Genomic DNA, 27,620 nt, shown 5'->3' on the forward strand with positions numbered 1-27,620 from the left:
TTTTTCTCTTTTAATTTATTGCGTAACTCTGGTTTACTTTTTTGACAACAAACTTTACACTGACACTTCTAATAAGTTATTGTTCGTTCCTATGGTAACGCAATATATTGTTTATGCATGGAACTGGTCTAGGCTAACTAGATATCAATACATCCCCGTAAGTAATTTAGCATTTTTTAAGTATTTGTATATTTCATATTTTTATTTGATAAAACCTAATCAGTTTACATAGCAGCGGGGCCCCATTTTTTAATTTGGTCTGGGCAATTTTCTACCTAGCTTCACCACTGGAAGGGATTCGCTTTTTTTGAAACACAATTTGAATTCAATTGGTAGAGTTTTCCATTAATATACACTGAAGAAACATAAATCATATCATCATTCATCATTATTTAATTCTTATACTGGTTTTTGCTCATCACTCATTAACAAGTCAACTTTATGAAGTAACTCATGAAATGCCTGTAAACCTTTTCCTCGACTTATTCACCTGATATAACTGAAATATACTACGTCACAGTATTTTGATTCTAATTCTCAAGAACTTAAATTTCGGAGGCGGAAGCGCATGTGAACTAATGTAGTTCACTGTTTTCACGACTACTTGCATAACATGGTTTATTGACAATACTTGGGAACAAAGATTCTGTTGATGACTCAAACATTCGATTAAAAATAAATCACCTCTTTTCCAACATTTATTAGTTTTCCTGGTGGATTCTATTTTATCGATCAGTTATTTTACATCTCCCTTTTCTTTATCAACCATAACAGATGTTGTTTGCGTATAAACTGTGTTCAAAATGAAAAATATCTTCACCTTTTGTAGTACCTTTCAAACTTCTTCAGTTATATGAAATTATCAATTTACTCTTCGAAAGAATATTACAAGTTGAGTTGTATTTGGATGTATCTGTACTTTTGTCACATATTAGAGAAAAATTATTGAAATCTTGAATTCGATCACTTAGTTTGAAATATCATTAATTATCTCGAAACAATGTTTGTCGAGATAGACTTATATTAGAAAATAATTTTTCATCAAATGAAATATCCTTTGTTAAAGCTTTCGGACATTCTTCTACAAATTCACCATCCGAAAATGTTTCCATTTTTATGCAATCAAATAACTTTGACAATATTGGATGGCTGCTGTTATGCTGAACTAAAAATTTTTGGTAATTATTTAGAATTGGGGCTCCACTCCAAACTTACACAAAAAATTTTTTCGCGTTGTGTTTTAGTGCTCCGAAAGTACTTTAAGGGTGGAGGAGACACATATTTTCCATCTTAACTGTCGCGTCCTTGATACCTATAATATTAAATAAAAGAAATACATACATGCTTCACGCTAAACTTTCAACGATTGACTTAACCTAACCTAACCTAACCTAACTTAACGTATCCTAACCTAACCTAACCTAACTTAACGTATCCTAACCTAACCTAACCTAACATAACTTAACCTAACCTAACCCAACCTAACCTAGCCTAAGCTCTTGTGCTATTGCTCTGGGTGACCGAGTATTCCGATATTATTGGATAATTATTGACATTCAATATGCATAAGATAATGGGTATCATGATGGAAAATATGTGTCTCCCCCACCCTTAAAGTACTTTCGTAGCACTAAAAAACAACCCTATATGCGCTAAAAAATTTTTGGAGTAAGTTTGGGATTCTAAATAATTACCAATTTTTTTTGAGTTTTCAAATCCCCGAGCATCGATTGATTCACTTCACTCTCAGATTTCGAAAATTAATCAATTTTTGCTTTATAATGCCTTTTAACGTTATATTCCTCAAATTCACCCACTGTTTCCCGGCAAATTAAACACTTTGATTTTGTGTTTTCGATTTCACTATACTTTCTATTTACATCACTATAATTCTTTATTTCTGCAATCATATTTTTTTGGCTGAAGGACATCCTCCAATTAGTCATTAGTTGCAGCCTTAAAGGTATGACCTGTTGTCACTATCACATTGGAAGGGTTAAGGCTATATGTTTCACAGCCAGGGGTCGTTCAAGGTGACTAACTCAAAGCAAGGCAGACCACGGTGCAGGTAGGAACAGGTCTCTTTGGTTATAATTTTAACTTACAATCTGTAATTAATTTTAATAGAATGTCAATCGGCAATTGGCAATTTAAATCCAGTAAGCTCATTAAGTTGAAAACAAAAGTGTATTTCAAGTCGCATATACAGTTACAACTATCGCACAGCATTCATATTTAAAATTGCTATTAATGTTTTGTTGTCGAATAAAATGAAATAAATAATTCTGGCGCAGTTACAACACTTACAATTAAAACTGAGCGCATTTCAACAGTCACTGCGAACGGACAGATTCGACTACTCGTCTAACATGTTTTTTCAAATTAGATAAGAATTTTTAGTATGGTTGCGGTTGTGTGGAAATTCCAGAATATTCTATGGGCACGAAAATACTTTTTTTTTTTAAATTTTCGATGAATCTTAAGAGCCGCAAAAGTTTCCAAGCCAGACCGCGGGTTGGTCATCCCTGATTTAACGAATGAAAATTCACTGTATTGACCCCATATTTATGTCACGTGTCAATTTGAATATTAATTTTTGAATTCGATAATGAAAAAAAAGGAGAAAACTTCAATGCATTACAATTCTTAGTCGATTAATGTGAGTAATTTTTTAATATCGTTATACTTGCATACATATTTTTACATTGTTGTTTGACAATAATTTCAGTCTTCGATGATGATATAATTATTCGAATGTTAGGGATATATATTGAAAAGAGTATTATTTTGTGTTTGATAGCCGAATCCCTCTGCTAGAACGCTCCTAAACTATTAATTAATACAGAGTTTTATGTATGGAACGCCTCAATTATCTCGAGAGCGGCTTCTATGATTTTTATAAATTTTTGTATACAAGGTTCTTGTGATACGGCCGGTAGTATGGTGGTATTTACATTGTTGTCAACTCTTTTCTTTTTCCGGAAAAATAATAAACTTTGTTATTTTAAATATATCTTCCTGTATATTTTTCGCTTTTCGAAATTCTTAAGAAATACTTATCATTTTTCATCTGACGTACCTTATACCTAAATGCCATAATTTCGGAGTCATATTTAGGTGGCTATGACTGCTACAATAACAAATTTAACGTTTCAATAAATTATTATTGTTGTAGTTTATTGAAATTCACAATGGATTTTTATCGGAAAAAAACCGGATTGATATTTTAATGATATAAGGATATGGTGATGGGCGTAGAAATCAACAAGAAACGTGCGATATCTTTAATAATTTATATCCTAACCGGAATCCCATAACAAGATCTACTGTCAGTAAATTAGTTAAAAAGTTTAACGAAACTGATTCAGTAAAAAATTTATCCGAATCAAGGCGCAGAAAAACAAATCTTTAGATGTTTGACCCCTGTTAGAAGACACGATCTGTACTTGAGTACTAGACAAATATCCATGGAACTTTATATTTCGTAAATATGCAAAAATAAAATTTTACGTGGTAATAAATTCCATCCATACAAAGTAACGTTTGTTAAAGAGAAGACGATTTTGATAGACGTGAAAAGTTTGCAGAGACCTAATATTACAATCAAAACGATCCAAATTTTTTAGGTAATGTTTTGCAATGAGGCCACTTTTTGTATTAATGGAAACGTTAATCGGCATAATTGTAGATACTGGTGACGTAACAATCCTCGTTGGATGCGTGAATCCCACACTTGAATGGTCCGGCGTATTTAGATTTATTGGAAAATAGTTTTATACCTGAATTGGCTTGGATATTTTCAAATCCAAGTTTGTATTTTCAATTACATTTAAAAAAAACTTTTCAGACAATAACAATATCCCAAACGACAATATTTGGCTACAACAAGTTGGTGCCCCACCTCACTATATGTGTTTGGTAAAGCAACACCTAAATAATTTATTTCCCAGAAGATGGATTGGATGGCGTGGTTTTATCGAATGGCCCTCGCGATCATGAATCCTTTAGGCTATTTCCTGGGGGGTCACTTAAAAAACATTGCCACAGAGATAAGAAGAATTGAGAACTCAAGGATGTTGCAAAATGTATTGCAAAGTTTTAAAAATTGTATGGCTTTAATCGCCTTTACTATGTTTTTGAAAATTCATAATTTTTCTACTTCACAAATGTGGATCTACTTCTAACATGACAAAAACGTTTAAATATTTGTCTACAGTTGTTGTAGATTTTCTACGCCATGAATTGGATAAATATTTTAGTGCGCCAGTTTCATTAAACTCTTTACTAACTTACTGACACTAGATCTTGTTATAAAATTTATATTAGCACATAAATTATTAAAGAATATCTAAATTAAACGAGTGTACTCAATCGTATATCAAATATATAGAGTGATCCATTTGAAATAACAAAATTCATTATTTTTCCGAAAAAATGAAACATCTGACAACAATTTAGATACCATTATAATACCGGTCGTATCAAAAATTTAGGCGTTCTATACATAAAACTCACTCTGTATATACAAATAATGTCGGCTTATATCATTCCATCATTCCAACCCAACGTTCAGCTACCTATTTGAGACCTTTGAGCTTAAATGATAAAAAATGTCGCACTTCATTTTCTACATCTGGTTTCAAATGTTTCCCACGCAAAAAGTCCACCGTATATCTAAATAAATAGTAATAGATCCATCTAAATGCGGTAGGAGTTCAATACCACCAAGTTCTTATAATTTAATATAATTCTCGTAATTTGTGATTTGGTCTTGTTTTAACAGAATACCCTCCCGATTAACTAAACTTTTATTTCTCCAATAACAACTCAGCAATTCACATTTGCTTGTATTTAATTTTGTCACACTCCTACTACGAAAACGTTGGCAAAAATATATATTATACCTTAAATTATATCTATTTGAAACTACTTCTGAAATCTCAATAAAACACGCTCCTAATTAACAGAAAAAAATTTAGACACAAAGATGAATATAGATATTGTCTACTCACGGATCTTAAGTAGCCTCGAATAAAAATTTTTTAAGTAGAATGGTAAATAAGAGTTCCATTTTCTGGAAAGAAAAAATATTAAATGAGTTTGAATGTTTTCGTGTACATACATAGAAAAATACCTTTCGTCACCATATGTACAAGACTACCACAACAACTATCAAAGTTCTTTAATGAATATAAGTGTAATTCATGACGTTTATAATAAATACATTATCGATATATTTCACTAAATTCATATTTGAAAAACCCAGAAACAAAATAAATAATATTATATATCAAGTAACTTGCAGCATAAACATCTCAATATATAGGAAACGGATTAAAAAATTAAATTCGTCTAAAATATTAATAAGTACATATAAATTATAATATACAGGGTGATCCCGTCTCAACGAAAAGGGCGTTGAAGAAAAAAACTACACATTTATTACGATTTTGCCGTAACTACTGGCAACATTGTATCGAAATTTTACACGAATATGTTTTGGAACATAACTTTTTCAATATTAGATTTATCAAGCAAAATTTTAAGTTAACTTGAACATCATTTGAGTTTACACTAAAAAGGTACTCTTGATTTAACATGATACTGTGTACCGTTTTCGGAATATTTTGATTTGAAAATTATGAAGTAATAACTGATTTTCAATTTACATATTGCTTACTAGTCAATAATAATAATAATAATTAATTCATTTATTCTTACTTCGTACCAGCATCGGTTATTACTTCATAATTTTGTGGTGTAAAAGTAAATAATGTTAAAATTCACTTGAAATTTTACTTACAAAATCTAATATTCAAAAAGTTATGTTCAATACTACTTGGCACGAACTGTGTAACTAGCGCCCTCTATGAGAATCAGATATAAACACAAATTAATTAAATGTATAAGCTTCCAAAACATATTCGTATGAAATTTCGATACAATGTTGCCAGTAATTACGGCAAAATTCAACTTCCTTTATCTTGAATACGGATGGTGGATGGAAAATTTTTTACTGAGCAAACTCCAAATATTTTCCAATCTATCCTAGAGACGGGATCTCCTTTTCGTGAAACACCCTGTATTGATAAACTCGTGTTATGAAACGATATTCATCCCCAATTCTCCACCAAACAAATTATCACTATAATCATTTAAAAGCAACAGATATCACAAACGCAGTACTTATTAAGGAACAATGATCAGGACCCGAGTTCGCTATCAACATAAAATCTAAGTCATTCTTGTTAACTTGATTTCTATTTATGATAGCAGACCATTTGACCATTTGAGGCTCCACATAGGAAATAAAAAATTACTTTATCCTTAAATTATCTTTGTGGACTTATATGAACTAGGTGATTTAATGTTATCGCCTAGTAATTTTGGTAATTATTTAGAATTGGGGCTCCAGGCAAAAATCGTTCTAAAAAATTTCTCACGCAGTTGGGGTTGTTTCTGGGGGTACAAATAGTAAATTTGAGGCGGGGGAGACATATTATTTCCATTATTTCAGACATTACATGGTACAATTTACATATGATACCTAAACCTAACCAATTCTAAATAATTACCATCTTGATTAGGTTAGGTTAAGTTTCATTGATTTATCATATGTAAATTGTACCATGTAATGTCTGAAATAATGGAAATAATATGTCTCCCCCGCCTCAAATTTACTATTTGTACCCTCAGAAACAACCCCAAATGCGTGAGAAATTTTTTAGAACGATTTTTGCCTGGAACACCAATTTTAAATAATTACCGTAATTTTTTGAGAAAAGTACTTATTTGTGAATTACTATAAACTATTGATAAAAAATATATTCTAACACACATTTTTATGAAGATCTATTGGATAATCCGCGAGATTTTAATCAGTTGGAAATATTTTCAGCGCTTTCGAGTACACGAGTATTGAATTGGTATTCATCTGAGTTTGAAATAATAAAATTTCACCTCGATTCAGTAGATAAAACGTGATTCCTCAAAAATTAAAAACCTGTTTGTGTCTTCTTTCACATTACTTGATTCATATAGTTCAACATACTACATGTCTTATTTTGCCTATACCACTTAACGTCGCTTCTTTTAAATCATTCTTCATTTTGTCTCCGTTGCGTACATTACTTCGAATATTTTTTTTTTCACTCTAGCTCACAGTTATTCAGAGAACAGTGAAATTCATTTACATTAAAAATTTAATTACTATTTTTAGTGAAATACCACCCAAAAAATCCAACCTTAATGCCCGTAGAAAGCAGAATCGATGTGCACGTGTTGAAAGAGCTCATGAATCAGTCGAACAGAGAGCAGAAAGAGATGTAACTCAAAGAATTCGTGCACGAGAACAGCGAGAAAATCGTCGACAAGAAAATGCATTGAGAACCAGGGTGGCATGTCAACAACACATAGATTCATATAGAGAACAAAACCGAGAAAATCATCGAACCAACCGCGCAGTAACACGTGGATCATTTGTTCGCTTGCATTTAATTATGAACCAGACATCAATTACTCGTCTAATTCCAAAGTTACTATTGGTACGATGGACAAAATATGCAATTATTGTCAGACAATGAAACACCCGGCATGTGTTACGTATCAGGAAATTGTATTGTCACCACTCCCTACTCCACCTGAACTTTGGAAATCCCTTCTTTCTGGCATTTCAAATGAATCACAATTATTTTTGCGTAAGACACGAAAATTTAATTCTTGCCTCCAAATGACGTCGTTTGGAGCATCCAAAGTTTGTGATTTGTCATCTGATGGTCGAAATTTTGAGACATTTAAAATTCAATGCCAGGTATATCATAAAATGGGATCATTGATGCCAAGGCCAAAAGAAGATCCAAAATTTCTTCAAATCTATTTTATGGACAATTGTGAAGAACGTGTAACAACTCAATGCCAGTATAATTTCAAGCAGAAGAGAGAGCAATTGTATTGTCATTAGAATTATTTCAAATCAAATCACTCAGCCACAGCAACGCGTGGCCGGATCTGCTAGTCAATGTATAAAACTTCACAAGCCCTCGATAACGCAATAAACTTTTAAACACAGTAATAATTATTTATTTTACAAAAATAATATGTAATTAAAACATAACCTGCGGGAATTTTCTGCAAAACTTTCAACCACTTTATCATTAAAATTATTTAGCTTTTTATCTATTATAGCTCTGAGTACACTCATCAAGGTCAGACCATTAATAGTCCAGTGATCACAGCTCCTGACCCACGAAAATTAGTTATGTCGCCGATTTTCTGGATTTAGGTAGCTCTAAGGGTGCTTTAACGATACAGTGAAAGTTAACAGCTTCAGAAGACTAAAAACATGGCTAAGAAGCACCATGGCAGAAGATCGCTTTATAGTTCAGTGAGTACAGCACAATTAGAGCCAAAACCCTCGAAAATTAATTTAGATAGTTCTGAGGCTACTCTATCGATACGGTAAAATTTATCATCAAAATTTTGACCGCTAAGTGATATATTTTTGTATAAATTTTCAAAATTCCGATTTTCAAATAACTCGAAATATATACCAAATTTCGGAAAAAGTGCAGGAATCAAAAATTTAGTTTAAGAAATTTTCTACAAAAAAGGTTCCGTGTAATTTTTCCCTAAGAACTGTCATTTCTTTGTAAAATACGCACAAAACTCAACATTTCAGGACGAAAGAAAGAAAGTGCATTGTACTCTTTAGAGTCTCTACTTTTTAACTGCATCTGCAAAAAAAATTCAGACTTGTAAAATTTTCTTGGAAAACAACACGAACGGGATTGTTTTTTGCTTGTTGCCTGGGTGAATTTAAAACACGTGTATCTGTGACTCTGCTTCACCCAGCATCAAACCCTTGCTTGAGGTCTTCAATTAGACGATTACTTTTAAAATGAGACCAATTATACTTTTGAACTCACTTTGTGATAAGAAAAAAACTACTTTTACCAATGCTAGATTTTTTCATAGTTGACAAGTTTGGTTACTTTTTTTAAGTTGTTGAATACCAGCCATTTTCGCAAAATAATGAGAAAACTAAAACGACATTTTTTTCTTAAATCGTTTTGCGATTTTCGTGGGTTTTGTTTTAACGCATCATACGGGGAAAAACGAAAGCTTACGTGACAGAGAATCGGATGACCACAGTCACCCTCTACATAGATATCCGTTACAAAAAAGAAACCTCTTTGTACTGGGAGAGTTTCTTCAATACATCAGCCGAAGATTCTACGGGTGTAGAGGGCGCCGTCGGAGCAAAACACAGACGACAAAATACTTCTTATTAGTGCACGTGTTTTAACGTTAATTGTTGAATAAAAATTGTAAAAAAAAATAGTAAAAATGGCAGAGAAGGAACCCAACGGGAAGTTAATTTTGTTTCTTTTTTAGTACGTAAAGTGTCGTAAATGCCAGCATCAAAATACTCTTTGATTAGTGAAATGTTGAATTGTTTTTATTGTTTTGAAAATGTGGTCAATCTAAGGTCTCTTCCTCCAACCTCAGATGCAGCCAAATTGCATTGCTTAAGAGTGTATTTCCAGGTTCAAGAATGGCTCTCCAATACCTGCTTAGATCCAGTAAAGTGGGGATGGGAGTTTCGAGACATTTTGTCACTGAAACCAATGAAGCGCCACCAGCGCTCTCAGAGATCTTAAAAAAGATTCTTTGTAACGGCCAAAAAGGTTGTAGTAAGATGTGTACTTGCAAGAAGGCTGGACTGCTATTTAGAAGCCTGTGCGGGTCGTATTTACAAAATTTCTGCACGAATCTGATTCCTGATGACATAGGGGAAGAAGAATTTTTTGACGGAGAGACCAGTCCTGCAGAAGAAGACAGTGAACACGCCCTGTCGAGCACGGAATTCCTCTTGGAAGAAACGCTCGAGACTGATGATGAAATCGACTAGATCGCAATTGATTTCTTATATTCGATTTTTGATATTTTCTCTATTTTTGATAAATATTTAAATAAAGTTCTCACAAAAATAGCGTTTTTAAGGATTATCCCTGTCCCATACTTAAGTTTAGAGTATTTACAGCAATCAAGATTTTAAAAGAGGATTTCTGGCATTTTAGAGTTTTTTTTGAGTTTTTTGAATCCGCAAAAAATGCACTGTTGAAAAAATCCAGTAACACGAAATTAATTTTTTGTAAGAGTAATTTTGAGATTAGGAAAAAATCACAAGGAACCATTTTTGTAGAAATATTTTTTTAATACATTTTTGATCCCTTCACTTTTTTCGAAATTCAGTATAGATTACGAGTTTTTAGTAAAATTCGAAATTTTGAGAATTTAAACAAAATTATATCGCTTAGCGGCCGCAATTTTGATGTCAACTTTTACTGTATCGATTGAGCAGCCACAGATTAAATTAATTTCCGTGGGTTTTGGCTCTAATTGGACTGTACTCACTGAACTATAAGGCGATCTTCGCCATGGTGCTTCTTAGCCATGTTTTTAGTCTTCTGAAGTTGCTAAAGGATCGCTCTACTGTACAGTTAGTGCATGGTAAAGCGATCAAAAATTTTAATGCTTTTTCTGTTTCGGGAAAGAAGGAATTTGTTTCTTTTAGGACGTCAACAACTGTTAGATTTGTTAGATTAATCCTATCGTGCCACAATTGCTGCCAAAGTTCAAAAATTATAAAGCTGGGTAATTGATTCACGAGTTTGTTTCAGATTTTCATTTGTCACCTTTTGCATCTTTGCCGAATTTAACTTAGATAATGCGAATGATGGCATGTTTTCTTTAGCAAAACGTACTTCAAGGGAGGTGATAAATGAATCCAAGTATGATATTACTAAAGGCCTCTTCCAGTATTCTGAAGAGCTTTCTGCTGGATGGTTGGTTGCCTCTATGATGTTGTTTCCCCGTAATACGCGGCATTGATGTAATGTCCTCCTCCGGTCCGACTTTCTTTGCAGCAACAGCAGCTTCCTTTATAATTTCGTCTGTCACTTTTTCCGAATTATCACGGTGGTTTTTAATTAGAATTAAAATTCTTTTAACGTGTTCCGAGGCTTTGATCACGTCCAAAGCTACAGATTGGAGTATATTAACAACGGATTTTATCAAAGCCGAGGCTACCAACATAATCCCGAGAATGAAAGAAATTTCGGAAGTAGCCGCATGCAGATGAAAGACACTTTTCCGACTTGCACTATTTCCTTCCTGAGATAATGTTTGTAAGGCTTCCAGAATTACTGAAAGATTTTATTTAAAAACTCTAATGGTTTCGTGTTTCTCACTCCATCTTGTCTCGCAAAGTCTGGAAATATTAGGTATTAACTCCTCAAAAATGATTCCCGAAAAAAGTTTATAGTTTCTTTGGTGGTTCCCATGGCATTTCTAATTTCAGGAAGTGAATTTAGATCATTGATAACTAGATTCAGTTTGAGGGACGAGCAATGATAGAGGGTTACGGTGTACTTTTTGCTTGAATCCCTTCGTTTTTACCTGACATCGTTGAACAACCATCAAAACCAAAACCAACGTATTTTAAAAACGGTCAAAATCTTAATGTTATTCTGAATATTTCAATACTTTCTAAAATATACATTAAACCTTAATTTGTCATTCGATGGGGAATTTATTGATAGGTAAGGAAGTCAAGCACGGCCTTAGGACTTTGATATCTAGGGGGAACAACTGCTCCCCGGCTCCCCTTTGGTGTCGCCCTTGGATAAAGTGTCATTTATGTGATTGCTTTATTATGAATATTGATTAATTATAATTATCAAAGATAAAATATCATTGTCGAAAAAGTTTTCTTAATAATTTAAACAGAATTGGTCGATAAAAGTTTCTGAGAGTTTTATATTTTTGATAATACTTGTTCCATTCAGACTATAAGTTGTCAAATAATCAATATCCCCTTATATGGTTATTTTCATTTAAAAAACTTTTTTGTGATCGTTTTATGACGTTCGAAGTTTTAAAAAACAATGATTATTCAAACCAAATCTTTTACAGTATCCACAGAACCAAGAAGATGTAAACTTTCAATATACAATCAAAACAAGCGATGTCATTCAAATATCTAAGAGCGAACATAACAAGTAATAGAAATCTAAAGAATGAAGTGAAAGCTCAATCAACGAAGGCGTCATTAATATCAGGGTACCTGAGAGATGTAATTTGGCGGAATAAATACAGGGTGTTTATATATTCGACCGATAATGCTCTACCACTAAGAGATCTCAATAAATGATTTATTTTGATATAGGAATACGAATCCTAGTTGTTGAGATATAGAGTAATCAAAATTTTAAATTAAAATCAAAAATTTGCCATAAATCAGAAACGCCTCTAAATTTTTGTTTTCGAATTTGCTAACCATTATTCTCCTTAATTAAGTAATATTTTTACATGAACAAACTTTGGGGAAATTTAATCAGTGGCGCGCTGTCCGGGTTAATTGTCATTTTTATCTCCCTATTTTTTACGCCACTGGAATAAATTCTTTTTCAAATTTTATTTTAAATTACCTGATTATTTTAAGTTGAGAAACTAATAACCTGTTGTGGAGCTAAAATGAACGGTGTTGTAGAAATTTACCTCTAGAAATGATGAAATAAAGGAGATATGTGACATTCAGAATATAGTGATATGGAATATTGCAAAGACAGAAAAACCGAATATATCCCGACCACCAGGGAGACTATCTACAAGATGGTATGAAAGCTGATCTTCATCATCCCAGCTGCAGCTAGGCAACCATTGATGCAAATACAGGACCAAGCCCTAACGTACAATGAGGAAGAAGAAGAAGATTATTTAGAAAGATTGGGTAAATGGAAAAACCAACGGGTCATCCACACTAATTATTTTAATGAACATTTATGTTTATAAACTTTCCATTTATTTTGCTGTATAGCCTGTATATCTGTGATTAGATTAAATATAATATCATCTCAAAAGTAGAAATGCAAATTTTTTCTGAGATGGTTCAATTATTTTCCTTAATATTAGTTCTAATTCAATGGAAAATATTCGTTTTATAGCAATGCGTGCTTGACCTTCCAACAATATTCTGGCCTTTTTTAGATATCTCTTATGAAATATCATTAACCCATATATAATACGATATATCAAAAATGGGATTATATTAGAATAGCGAGGAAATATATTAATCCCTATGTATTTATAAACATAATATTGATTCAATTTCAGTTTCATATTGATACGAATTTTTCCATTAATTTGAATAATTATAAATAATTTCCAATGCGAAATTGCTACCAAATATTTATAAGTAGAAAATTATTCATTTATTCCATAAATTTAGGGAATGAACGATCAGATCTAATTGAATCAATTAATGAAAAATTTTGCCATAATTCACGGAGTTATATCTTTCATGTTGAATTGGAGTTATTACATATCTGCAGGTATCTTAGAAATTCGATTATCTTGCTGAAGCTATAATATAAATATAAATTTGTATGTGAGATAAATCTTTAATAGCTTATATAATCAACCACACATATATCCGTGGTTTTATATCAAATTGCATAAAAAAAAACTTAAAAATAATGAATGATGCGCCTTGTTAATTCATGTATCAATTTGTTAAGCTTACCGTCAAATATATATTATTCCACTGTTATGTAACAATCACTTGTAAATAAATATACCATTGAAGAAAATAACCAGCACTTCGTTGTATATCGTGTAATGGGATAAGCTATATAATATTCAACAGCGTATTCGCATAATTTCCGTAGTCGGCACGAAACATTTCTTAAATAAGTTAATGAACACAAATTCGTTAATAAAAAACGTTCACACTAAACCATTTCAAGCTATAAACGTTCAACAAATACTAAAAATTTTGAGCTACATCATCTTATACCCAGGTCAAATGCCCAGCATCCCCGAAAACATGCGTTTACGTTGCTCTCCCGCCAGTCGATATTTTCCTGAAATATTCATGAAAAGTCCGTAGAAAAGCGTTCATCTCACACGTTGAGCTTATTTTCACTCATATTATACCATCACTTCACACTATTCCAATAAACATGTCACTAACTCCTGGTGTTTTCTGCAAGATGCAGCTGGACCCATAGGCGTGGACTGTCCGGGTTCGAGCTACTGAGAATCGGTCGCCCCTCCAAAACACACCCTGAGCAGATCCGGATCGGGGTAGGAGAGAGGAATGGATTGGAAACGTGGGGATGGAAAATAAGCCCTAAGATTCAATAATTGGAATGACGTGTTTCTTTATAAAGTATTGGTAAGGTCGGGCTTATTTAATTCGATAGTATTTACAGTATAGAGAAAATGGTTTCTCAAATGAATGGGATTCTGAATGCTTTTTTGCATAGAAATGATATTGGTTTACTTCATACATTTAATAGAAAAATATACATTTGGTTTAAATAATAGTTTACTCCAAATTAACAACAACTAAGAACTACATTAACCAAATAGTTCCAATTTTCAATTTGCCTATGCCTTTTTGGCCCAAATACATAGTTGTAATATTGAAATCGGTATATTTGTTTGCTTTTTGGTCTGTGATTGCTAGAGCGATATTCAGTTCCATCTACTATTACAAAAAGTTTCACAATCCTCCAATGTACAGTTTTGGTAATTTGGTTCAATTCGTATACGTATCATTGAATGAATTCATGAACGGGATGGAAGTTCTTTCATGATCATCATAACCTCATAAAATGTTCGGTATGTCAAATAATTTACTACTTAGAATCACAATTGTGGACAAAAAAATCTTTTTGACAAAAACAATTATATAAGATACATTTTATGATTATCTAATTATCTGCTACTCTGTAAACGATTTCTATTCTAATAATAATATTTAATTCCGACCTTGCTGCATACTGATGTAATTTTGCTATGGACTTATATACTGATTATTACCTTTAATTTCTTATTTCTTAGACCTTTTGATATAATAAGGCTTCTAAATGTTTTCGATTTTAGGTCTCTTCTGTTTTTTTTAATAATTTTTGAAAGGTTGAAAAATTGGCGTTTCGACTTAACTTTAGTCTTTTTCAAAATATGATATTGACACTGACAATTTGTTTTATTTTTTCAACATATTGAATTTCAATTCATGTCATCCTAAGCCACAAAAAAGATCAATGATAAAGTTTGACTAATAGAACTATCCAATATCAGATCCTGGGCTTAGATGCTTAGCTATTCAAAAAGCAAAAACTGCATTGAAAGAAAATAATTATCCGGAAAAAATTATAAATTAAAATCAAAAACACCAAAAAACAAAAGAAGTAATATTATATATCAAGTGCCTCGTACTAATTGTGACGCTGTCTACATAAGGCAGACATCTCAATATTTAGAAAATAGACTAAAAGGTCATCAATACGATAAAAAAAATGAAAGTGCATTAACGAACCATGAAATATCAATAAAACATAAATTCAATTATAAAGATTCAAAAATTCCTGGAATGGAATCTAATACACGAAAAAGAGAATTTTTAGAAATTGTTCACATCTATAAGAACGAAAAAGTTATTAATGATAAAATGATAAAAAAGACCTAAATGATCTAAGTAAATTCATAGCTCTATTTGTAAATTCTAATAAAACTACAAATAATTTGATTGATTAAGTACTGCTACATATATAAGGACTGAGTAAAAATGAATTTTTCTTAGAACAAATTTCTATTTTGATTTTATTCTTATTTTGTTGTTCATGATGTAAGTGATCTATTGATAGTATAGATACGAAATTTTTCGCCAATCTTAAAAATTGTTAAAAAAAATAATTTTAAAACAGCAGAGACATTTAGAAGCACTAATTATTACCTATTACTACATATTACCTATAATTGTTTTACTTACTCATTGTGGTTTTCTTCTGTATATTGAAATTTTATTATATTTGTTCTATTTTCATTTAGTTATTTTTATGTTTGTTTTACAGCTTTTGTCTACAAATTGTAACAATTTTTTAACAATAAAGCATTTCTCCCTCTCTCTGTCTCTTTTACAATAAATATCTTCAAAATAATCTATGCATTTGAACACAATTAATGAGAAAGAAAATACTTTTTTGACAATTTTTCAATAAGAAAGTACTAGGATGAGGTTGCTTACTAATTAAATGATATGTATCCAAATCGAACCCAAATTATCAAAATTGCAGTTTGGAAAATTTGCGAGACTTTTTTAAGAAATGAGTTGAATAAAAATCGCATTAAAACTAGCCAGTAAGAACGTTCCGGTAAATTATTTTTTTTTAGAACAGTATAATGGATAACGTTTTAAAAGAAGCTTGACATAATGCAAGACAACTAGCAAGAAATTGCATTTTATCGATCAGGTGCCATTTCAGTTTCAATTTTAGAGAGAAATGAGTTTCTATACTGCTTATATTAAGTTTTATTTTCCTCAGGAGTTTTTCCAATGTTTCTTCATCCAATCTCAACCGAATTTTATATGTTTCCTAGATAAACTGTCCATCAAACTCCAAAAGCAAGGCAAAGGCAGATATAATTATTGCCAGTGTTTGAGATTAGGAAAATGTTCACTTTTACTTTTGGAATTTTGCTTAGTGGCATCCATGATGCAATGGTAAGAGACTTGTATAATATCATACGATGTGCAATATTCCTCTATGTAAAGTTATGATCTTGGAAGGAATGGCTTGCAATTTCTTGCATGTTGTCTTGCATGATGTCAAGTGGCGTTTAGATGAATATTTCACGTCATTTGACATTATACAAGTCTCTTACCATTATTTCGTGGTTGTCACTAACAAAAATTCCATAATTAAAAATAAACATTTTACTAATCTCAAATTTTATCATATATAATAATTGTAGGCGGTTTAAAAATAAAAATAACAGCGCTAAAGGCCGCTTGACATGAAACAATACAACGTGCAATGCAATGCAAGACGCAATATTTCTTGATCAAAAGCATGCAAGATTGGGACATTATCGGTTTTGTTCCATTTTTATTGCGTGCAAGTTGCGATTCTAGGGAGAAATCTAGTCACTTTTGGCAACAACAGATCAGCTGACTTTCGTAAAACTTAGCTTTGTTATTTTCATTGTTAAACTAGACACAAAACATTAGATAATTGAGGTTAAGAATTTGTTTACTTTTAGTTATGGAATTTTAGTTAGTGAAAGCCATGATACAATGGCAATAAACTTACATGCGAATTTTTGCACTTGTATTATCATAATTATATCTTCTGCTGTCGCGCTTTTGGAGTCTAATGGACAAAAAAGAGCACTTAGGCGATGGTGGACCAGGCCTTAGCTAAATAGTCAGCTTTTTTCTAGAAAGTTTATATCTTCTTTCCCCTTAGATGAGAATTTGGGGCCTAGTAGCTATATTCGCTGCTATAATATCTATAGTGATCTAAATTAAGTTGAAACTACTAATTAAATTATGTTACACCAGCGTCCATACACTAATCTTTCACTAGATCTTTAAAGAACTCATTTAAATTTTCCAGGAGTCGTTGCATTTATTGAGTTTGTCTATATTAAATTGTTCTAATCGGAAAGAGTTGAATTTCAATAGTTTTTATTCTTAAAATTCTGTATTCTAAGTTATTGGGGTTCGATTATTTCCAATTCTTCTATCTACCAATACGTGGAATTACACAGAGAGAGTTTTATGTATGGAACGCCTCGATTATCTCGAAAACGGCTTGTACGATTTTTATAAATTTTTGTGCGCAAGGGTATTGTGATATTATGGTGCTATGGTGGTATTTACATTATTGCCAGATCTTTCGTTTTTCCGGAAAAATAATAAACTTTGTTATTTCAAATGAATCATTCTGTATATTTTTTGTTTTTAGAAATCCTTGAGAAATACTGATTATTATATTATAAGTTAATAAGAAACGTGTAATATCTTTAATAATTTATATCCTAAACGAAATCTCATATATCATAAACAATATATTTATGATCAGAAAATTAGTAAAAAAGTTTAACGAAACTGATTCAGTACAGGATTTATCCAAATCAGGGCGCAGAAAAACTGCTTCAATCCTTTACTGAATCTGTTTCGTTAAACTTTTTTACAAATTTACTGACAGTAGATCTTGCTAGGAGATTTCGGTTAGGATATAAATTATATTAAAGATATTACACGTTTCTTATTAACTTATAATATAATAATCAGTATTTCTCAAGGATTTCTAAAAACACAAAATATACAGAGTGATTCATTTGAAATAACAAAGTTCATCATTTTTCCGGAAAAAATAAAAATCTGACAAAATGTAAATACCACCATAATACCGGCCGCATCACAAGATCCTTGTACACAAAAATCGTACAAGCCGTTTCCTGTATTTTATATTTTATTCGTATAGTTTTTCACAAATTGAGGCCAACTTATACGGCAAATTTGTCGAACTATCTTAAAGCCGGCTTTAGACTTATTGCGAAATAGCAAGATAAAACAGCGAAAACGCGAAACGCGATAAGTGTAAAGAGATGCATTTCGTCTTTCGAAAGCGATTTCGCGAAACATTTTTTTCGCGTTTCGTGTCGTTTCTTTCGACAGGGCGGTTTTTTTACGAAACGTCAAAGGAATTTCGCAGAATACTGTCTACAATTACAACACGCTTTACACTTTTCACGAAAAATTGCATTATTCCAGGCGACATTCATCCTCGTTCTACATGTGCTAGCGCGTCAGTTGGTCAGTTCACTATTATGTTGGTTACATCATCGAACTTGTTTAGTTATTAGGCCTTATAATTCGGATGTTATAATTAAGCTTTCAAGCACGAAACAGAGTTTGGTCCCTTTTTTGACGCTGTAGAGGTACTTGCTGTGTGCGCAAGAATTTGCAGTGCGTGTCGTTAAAAGTGAGTACATACTCTTCATGGACATGTTTTAAAATGCCTGGCTCTATTTAATCGCACCAGGTCAGAATTTTTTATAGAGTCTATATAGTTTGATGTCTGTTATTAGCGAGTCGTGTATAGTTCAATCATGGAGTGGTCAGAATATCTGACTCTATGTTTGATTCGTGAAGTTCACGAACGACACCCATAACATGGGATCCGGTGCACGAAAACAAGGAACAAAAAAGAAGATGCTTTCAAATAAATTGCATTGGATTTAGGAGCAGACGGCGCAAAATTTTCTGCTGCCGAAGTCAGATGAAAGTACTCCAGCTTATGTCAAAGTTATAGAGTTTATCGAAGGAAAATTGCCGCGTCTATAAGATCGGGAGCTAGAGCCAATGAAATATATCATCCCAACTAGTTCGGTGCTATGAATGTTTTTGTGCGCGATACGTACGCTCCACAAGAAGCAAGTGATGTGGTGAGTAGTCGCCTCATTTTATATACAAATAAAGACAAATAAAAGTAGAATTACAATTAGTATAATTAAAAGTGATGATTATTAATCATTCAGAATTATTATCCTTAACATTGGCCAAAGAAGATCAAGTATAAAAGGGAAAACTATTTGAGTAAAGTCTTAAAACACTAATATATTACTGCAGATAATTTTGCCAAGGAACCTTTCCCATATCACTACATAAAATGCCGCAAACTCATCACGAATTGCTTTAGCTCTTGGCCCCGATCGTCTTCCTGAATGTACCAACGGTAGAGATGAAGTCAAGTTAGCAGTATCGGCTCTCCAAAGCCAGGTACAAACTGAAGTTGACTATCCACAATGACGTAGGTGTCCACCAGCTAGAGTGTATGCTCCAGTAGAAGTTCTGCTTCTTCTTAAAAAATTGCGTGAGATAACAGCAATACGTGCCTTTTCTGGTTCTAGAAGCATAGGTTTACGAAAGATCCGGAAAATGGGAGTCATTATTCCAAATGTGTTTTTGATCCTGCTTCGAGCTAATGAGAGACGATAATTCAAAATTCGTTCAGGTGTATCAGTTTGTCAGATTGCATGTCCTAATATGGAACCATCAAATTTGGTTTCAGTGCGTTGTCGGCAACAATAACATATGGGACACCAATTCTCCCTGGAGCGAGCGATTGGTGACAAATTAAGAAGTCCTTTGCCCAATTTGGTGGCAAGCGAACAACTATTGAAAACGCCTCCATCTGAAATGCGCCCCTGGCACCAACATTTGCGTATGTGAAACAATAATTTGAGTTACACAACGCCAACAGTACAATGCTGAAACTCCTTTGTAATTGTAGTACGTAGAACCAGCTGCAAATGTGTTCTTAATTGTCATATGACATCCATCTAAAGCCCCTATACAATTACGAAAGAACGTCTCCTCCTCAAATCTTTTACTTATAATCTTCCATTCGTCAGGCGTGGTTGGCATCTGAAAATGATAATTGATTACAATAATATAGTATATAATTTGTAAGGCTTGTAACTACAAATATAATGATTTATCTTGATACGCTCTATGTAGGGTGTACTTGTCTTTTGAATGTATTTTTTTTATGTACATACACAAGTCTTTAATGTACTGTACGTAATTTTTAATATTCAGGGAAATACTGATAAGACAAGCAATAATTCATTGGATGTCGAAGATGAAGAGGCTGTTGGCAACCCCGCGGGCGTTCGAGAGGAGAGAAACGATGGAAATGTAAATGAAAACATAGTTCAGACCTCCAGTTAGCGAAGAGGAAAAGTCTTCAAATCACCAAAAACAATAATTCAGAGAAGAAGACAAGAGGAAGCGTTCAAAGTAGCCTGAGACTATTTAAAGCAGAAGCTGACGATGAATGTTCTATTTTAGGAAAACTCATAGCGGAGAAACTAAGGAGACTTAATTATTATGAGAGACAATCAGTGATATACACAGTGTAATGTCGAGAGCTATTCTAAAACAGTCATGTCACAATATTCCATCTTATCATTCAGCCTCACCCTCTCCATACTCTCTGTCGCCATTACCTTCACCTCACTCTAAATATTCCTCCATTCACCTACAGATACATTATCTGTATTATAACCTTCTACACAGTCTGTGCTGTCTCCTCTCAATCTACTTTTATCCACCTCTTCATTTTGCCATGCCCCTCATTATTCCGGATACCATATTCCATATCTACAAGTGAAGGACGGAAAAATATAGCTGCCCATACACAGAAAATTCGAAAATTTTTGTACATCAACTTACTGAGATCGATTCCGGTACAGTGCAATACTCCACCATCTTCTTTTTTGCCGTTTTTTTCTTGAATCTTTTGCAAGCAATGAGCAGCAATAATGACAGTCGTCGCAACAACGGTATCTTCGTTGCTATCGCTCATTATTATTATTATTCAAATAAATATTAAAAAACCAAATCAGAAAACACAACTTTTCACGTTTATCCATGTACATGTAGAATCTGCCCCTGTGCTTTGTTGATAATCATTGCATAACAAAAACTAACCGGGAATTGGACTTGTTTGAAATAAAATGGAAAGTTGTTTGGGATGAGAGGAATTCTTGGTATAAACACCCGCTCACGCTCAGCGTTCAATCGGATATCTCTTTTGGTGACCGTTTCCGCGGAGCGATAAATAACATAGCTTCTCGATCTTTGTTTTGTCGAGCTTCCCTTTCGGGTTTCCAAAGAACGACTTAAAGCTTGGCGTTCTCTAACCATGGCAAGTCTCGTTTCTCGATCCTCATTGGATTCCTGAGATCGAACTAACTTTAGTCTTTTAGCCCCTTGTGAGTATTCAGAAAGATTAGACCGTTTTTAAATAAGAAACTAATTGAGTAGATGTCATCGATCGTTGAAGAGGCTAGACTATCAACGCTCTCTGCATACAAACGTAGCCCCCTAGATAATCCTCTAGAACTAACTTTTGTTAGTAATCTGAAAGTTGTTCGTTCTGTATTCATTTACATGCCGAAAGTTGCGTTTTGAGTGCTCCATGTAGTGAAAGTGACAGTTCCGTACTGCAAAACACTTTCGGGACGCACTGGAGTAGATAACTTTAACTTCCTCATATGTGACTCTAGCCACTTGAATGTTGACAGTTGACAGTTTCGCTTCGATGATTTTGCATAACCTTAAATTTTTAATTTTCTGAAATTATTTGATTTATCCGAAGTTTTGTCTAAATTCATGAATAACAATGAATGATGATGAGAAAGAAAACATCAGCGACGAAGAGTTACTCGAATCTACGCCACCTGATCTCACCGAAGAAAGCAATGCGGCCGTATTTAATTCGTTGCCCCATAAATCTCGTGCAAGGTACGGAAAAGAGTACGAGCTCTTTATGAAGTGGTGTCACCAGAAAAAGGCGAAAAACCCAACGGAAAACGTAGTGCTCGTTTATTTTTCAGAAAAATCTAAAATCTGGAAAAGTTCTACTTTATGGTCTACATTATCGATGATTAAAAGTACTCTCGCAACAAAACAAGATGTTCACCCCAACAAATATCCAAAACTCATCAATTCACTAAAGAAACAAAACAAAGGGTACACTGCAAAAAAATCAAAAACTTTAACCAGAAAAAATATAAAAGAATACTACAATACTACTTTGTTGGACTTGTCTGTTGCTCGCCTTGCTTCGCTCGTCTCGCAATTTTCAACCTCGTCCAACAAAGTAGCACTTTCAGTTTTTGGCATACAAATAACTATTATCACTGACCACCTTCTTTAATCTGAATATTGTATGTCGGCTTCATTAATTCCATCTAATTGGATTTCCTAAAATCGCTATTAGAAATGGTTTTCATTTATCAACCTTATTAAATGTATATCATAAGTAATTTAATACTTACTTTTAAATTGACAAAAAGTTTATTTTTTCAGTTACTGAAAACCTGATAAATAATTTCGCACATTAAATACAATTTATCTGTGGCGTCGAACAAAACACAAAATAAAACCCGTGACAATTATGACAGTATACCTTCATTTGTTACTCGAATTAAAAAGGTGCCATTTGTAGAAATTTGGTCGAATCAAGATGTGACATGAGAGATGAGGTGTTGGGCTAGGTTATAGCATAAAAATATACAACAGATACAGAATAGGTTCGTTATATGGCACTTATAATATTAACACTACAATTATGGCTAAAATCATTTTTTGATTTAGTAATTTTTCCATGGCAATACATCCTAGGTACTTACTTACATGGTACTCAAATTACGCCAAAGGCAGCTGCGAAGCAGTTTTGATCAAATATAGTCTAAATGTTGCTCCGGGCTAAGCTGAAGCAATTAGGGAAAGTTTTATGAAAATCCGTCGAGTAGTTACAGAGATTAGTGTGTACAAACAGATGGAGATTTTTTTCGAAAATTTATATTTTTGTATTCAGCTACACTTCCTTTATCGCCTACAATCATTTTTTTGAAACACAAATCAATGGGCAGACACGCCGATTCTTCAGTTTTATTATAATCTAGGATTATGTGAACTTATATATTCCAAACATACTTTTATATACATATTTTATAGATTTATGAGAAATTAATAAATTAATAAGGAGATAAAAAATTTTTAACAATATTTTTATAGTTTAAGAAATAGAATATATATATATATATATATATATATATATATATATATATATATATATATATATAATTGTAAGGTAGTCTTTGCCTGCTGAGCGGTTTCTTATTGGGAACGTGGTAATGAAACACCAATGGACTAGCTTTAATATATTTTCCGAGTTTTCGAATACTTATGTATTCATCGTCTGGGAAATAATTAATTAAGATTTTCGGTGGTTTCGAATTGTTTTAATTCTTGTAAAAATGTTTAAATTCATGGATTTCAAAATCCAATATTCAAATTGACGTTGATAGAAATATTGATTAAATTGTGACAAAAAGTACATTGGGCAATCGAAAAGGTCACTGATCAGTCAGATTACTTCCCACAAGAGTGATAGCAGATTATATCCTGATAGATGCTCATTAGCGACTCATGTCTATCATGAAGGACACAATATGAATTCTGCTAAAGTTTTGACAACTGAAAAAAAACTACAAAAAACGTCTATTTTAGAAACAACATATACTCGTATTGCCCAAAATGATCAATGCATTAAAAAGAAAACTGATTTAAATAACCTTAGTGTAATTTATGCATATCTTTTATATTTTGAAAAAACAAATTCTATAGAAGTTCAACGCCATTAAGGGGGTCATCCCATGTGACGACCTGTTTTTTAGGGATTTTTTGCGACCAGTAAATAGATAGAGCTTTCAGTTTATTATCATTTATTAACATATATTTCGACAGTATAAATATAAATTTTAAGCTAAAAATATTGTGTAAATCTTGAGTTACAGCGTTCTGAACACGACTCGAAAAAATGAGCTCGCACCTCCTCCACGATTCCGGCTGATTGGCTTATCTGAAACAAAAAAAAAACGGCGTTCTAATCTGTAATCCTAAATGCACGAAATGGACTATTATCAAATGAATATACAAAAAATTGGACTTTTGGTAGACATTTGAAATAAAAGTTATGAATTTTGCGTTTTTCTTTTGTTTTTTGCTAAAAAAATCAAAGTTTTGGAAATTTTCGATTGATAACAGTTCACTCCATGCGTTTACATATGTTGAGTGTCCCCTATAAATTTCAAGTTATTCGGTAAAGCCTTTTTTGAGATACGATGGAGGAAAGTTTTAAAAATAGTTTTGAGAAAATCGCGTTAAAGTTTCAAGTCCATTTAAAATTATGGAAATCTCAACTTACCCTTACCAACTAACATCACCTAATCTATAAATTTCAACTTCACTTATAACGACCTAACCTATAAAATGTAATGTCATTCATAATCGAACCAACAAATCTTATCACAGTGCAATTCTCAAATAATTGATTCTCTGACAATGAATACACGAAGATTCAAAAGCTCAGAATATATTAAGAGTTAGTACATTTTGGTATTTATAGCTCTTCGAATATCAATTGCAGATTATAAAAACCCTTGCCGACAATTTTGTTTGATTTACCTTAGGCGTAGATACCTAACCTAACCTAACCACAATAATTCTATCAACGTATCGATTCAAAACCACCGATAATCTTAATTAATTATTTCCCAAACGATGAATACATAAGTATTCGAAAGCTCGGAAAATATATTAAAGTTAGTCCACTTTGGTGTTTCATTGTCACGTTCTCAATAAGAAACAATAAAAGACGAATCAAAGATATAGAAAACAAACTAAGAATAAAACCAGAAGGAAAATTCTACTCGAAGAAATTTTAGAAGCAGATTAAACGTAAATAATGGCAGAAGAGAAGAAAGAGAAAATACAAATGAGGAAGAAATCAGATATGAAGAAGTCAAAGAGGCAATACGGAGAATTAAAATCAACAAAGCGAGCGGAGCAGATAAATTAGATCCAGGAAGTGATCAAATATCTATAAGATGAAGTACTTACGATAGATACGATGGATGAAATTATAAGAAACAATTTACTACAAGAAACAATCAAATAAAAAATTAATGAGAAATTTGCTTGGAAATTTAACAAGGATGGGACAAGAACAAGAACAGAAGTACCTAAATATACTTTCCCCCTGCTTATTTTATATATAGTTATAAATTTATAAAACAAGTATATTCGTTGCACTATAATACTGCAAAATTAATTAAGTAGAGATCAGAAGAACTGTTAGTAACGAAGTATGAAAAATATAGAGAAGGGTTTTTGTTGATTTAAGTGAAATAAGGTGTAAATCAACTAGAAAATATGTTTAAGAAGTATTTACATGCAAAGTTTGGGTGTGGAGAATCTCATGCAAACATTCGTGAATGTGTGGTTTTGTTATTTGATTGAGAAAAATATTTTTTCCACCAGTACCGAACTAATCTCTTTCATTTTACTTTATATTGAAATTAAGATATAGGATAAAAGTAAGTTTGCATTTGGTTTCGTAAACAGAAATTTATTTTTAGTAATAAAGTTTATTCTTCAACTCCTCTACAGTTAATTAAAAATTCGGTTAGTATCTACCGTATTTTGACTAGTGACAGTGGACTGCAAGCTTCAAAAGAGGTAAATTTTCCATTGAAGATGATGACCGATCAGGAACGCCAGTTTCTGTATCTGTCCCTGAAAATATCGATGCAGTTCATGACATGATTTTATCAGACCGTCGAATTGGGCTAAAACGGATATCTGAAGTACTGAATATTTTATACGAATGCGTTCATCGTATAGTTCACGTCAATTTGGACATGAGAAAAATTGCTGCAAAATGGATGAGACTTGGGTACATTTTTAGGATCCAGAAACAAAGCAACAATTGATGGAATGACGATACACTGATTCTCCAAGACCTAAGAAGTTTAGTGTCCAAAAATCTGTTGGAAAAGTTCTTGACTCAGTTTTTTGGGATTGCCATGGAGTAATCATGATTAATTTTTTGGATGAACAATAACTGGAGATTACTATTCGACATTACTGACCACTCTGCGGGAAAAATTGAAGAGAAAAGAAGCGGAAAGCTATCCAAAGGTGTATCATCTCCATCAGAAGTTCAATTAGAAATAAGTGACATTAATATTCAATTTTAATTAAATTTTACTTTAAGCAAACACTATTTTTGAACCTTACGTGACATTTTCAATCGCTGCAACATATTTAAATATCCTCATTTACAGGATAACAATAATAATGAGTACAGAAAAGATATTGCTAAGAAAGTCCACACTGTCAATAGACAAAAATTGAATGAATGAAAGAAGTTAAATCTTGCGATCTTCTAACCAAGGCTTCTAAAGGACTCACAAGAAATAGTAGGTATTCTAGCTTATAGGTACTAACCTATTATATATAAAATAACTTTCTGCTCTTATGTTTTCTATAATATAAGAAAAAGCATTATATTCTTCGCTGATATGGACACATATTTGAAATTTTTAACTGCTATTTGACCATAAGCGCTTGAGAGGATTTGGTAGTACCCCTTATTTGTGTAGAAATTTAAATAAAGTCTTTGTCAATGTGAAAAATTTTGTTCTGATTGGTTTTCTGATGCTTTTTAATTGTAATTTAGAAGAGTTTCTTTTCTATGGGATTAGTTATTATACCCTGTCAAATTTTTACTGTCATAATAATGACATTAATAATTATGTTTATTTAACTGAAGTAAGAAAGAAAGGAGGAGGAAATAACATAAACAAATTTAGTAGATGTAGAACAAATGAAACCCTTAATTGGACCAATAAAAATTAAACAACATAAAAAAGATATGAGTAATTTATATTTATAAGCTTATATGCAGACCCTCTAGGTCCATAGCCTTGTAATTTCTCTCCACTTCTTTCGGTCCCTCGCTTTTTCTCTCCAGCTCTGGATATTTTTCTCTTTAAGGTCTTCTTCCATCGCTTCCCTCCACCATTCTCTGGTATCTTCCATGCAAATCGTTTCAATAGACTATCTTCATTCATTCGTTCTAAGTGACCTATTTTTGTCTTTATAAACGCGCTGATTGGTGCCTCATTGGTGCCACAGGCTTATTTCAAAGAGGGTCTCAACATTCTCATATAAATTCGAACTTTCGTAGATCTGGATATCTCGTTCGTTCGTGTTAATATTCTCCTAAAACTGCTTTCACAGCTGAAACTTTTGACAATTCTTAGTTCGATTTCTCTTCTTGGCATTTATTATCTAGTAGTACACCCAGATACATGAAATTATATAGACTTTACATGTTTAT

General features: G+C 32.5%; 1 protein-coding gene across 2 annotated transcripts in view; it reads right to left on the minus strand.

The window, feature by feature from the left end:
- Positions 1 to 14,085, minus strand: part of LOC130445218 (muscarinic acetylcholine receptor DM1) — a 46,919-nt gene extending 32,834 nt beyond the window's left edge. For both annotated transcript variants that reach the window (XM_056780768.1, XM_056780767.1), the window contains exons 1-2: positions 13,586 to 14,085; positions 5,013 to 5,074 (exon numbers count right to left, since the gene is read on the minus strand). The gene's annotated coding sequence lies outside the window, so the exon portion shown is untranslated. The remainder of the gene's footprint in view (positions 1 to 5,012; positions 5,075 to 13,585) is intronic.
- Between the last annotated feature and the right edge of the window lie 13,535 nt (positions 14,086 to 27,620).

The sequence above is a fragment of the Diorhabda sublineata genome, chromosome 6 (genome assembly GCF_026230105.1).
Source record: "Diorhabda sublineata isolate icDioSubl1.1 chromosome 6, icDioSubl1.1, whole genome shotgun sequence".
NCBI classification, from domain to species: Eukaryota; Metazoa; Arthropoda; class Insecta; order Coleoptera; family Chrysomelidae; genus Diorhabda; species Diorhabda sublineata.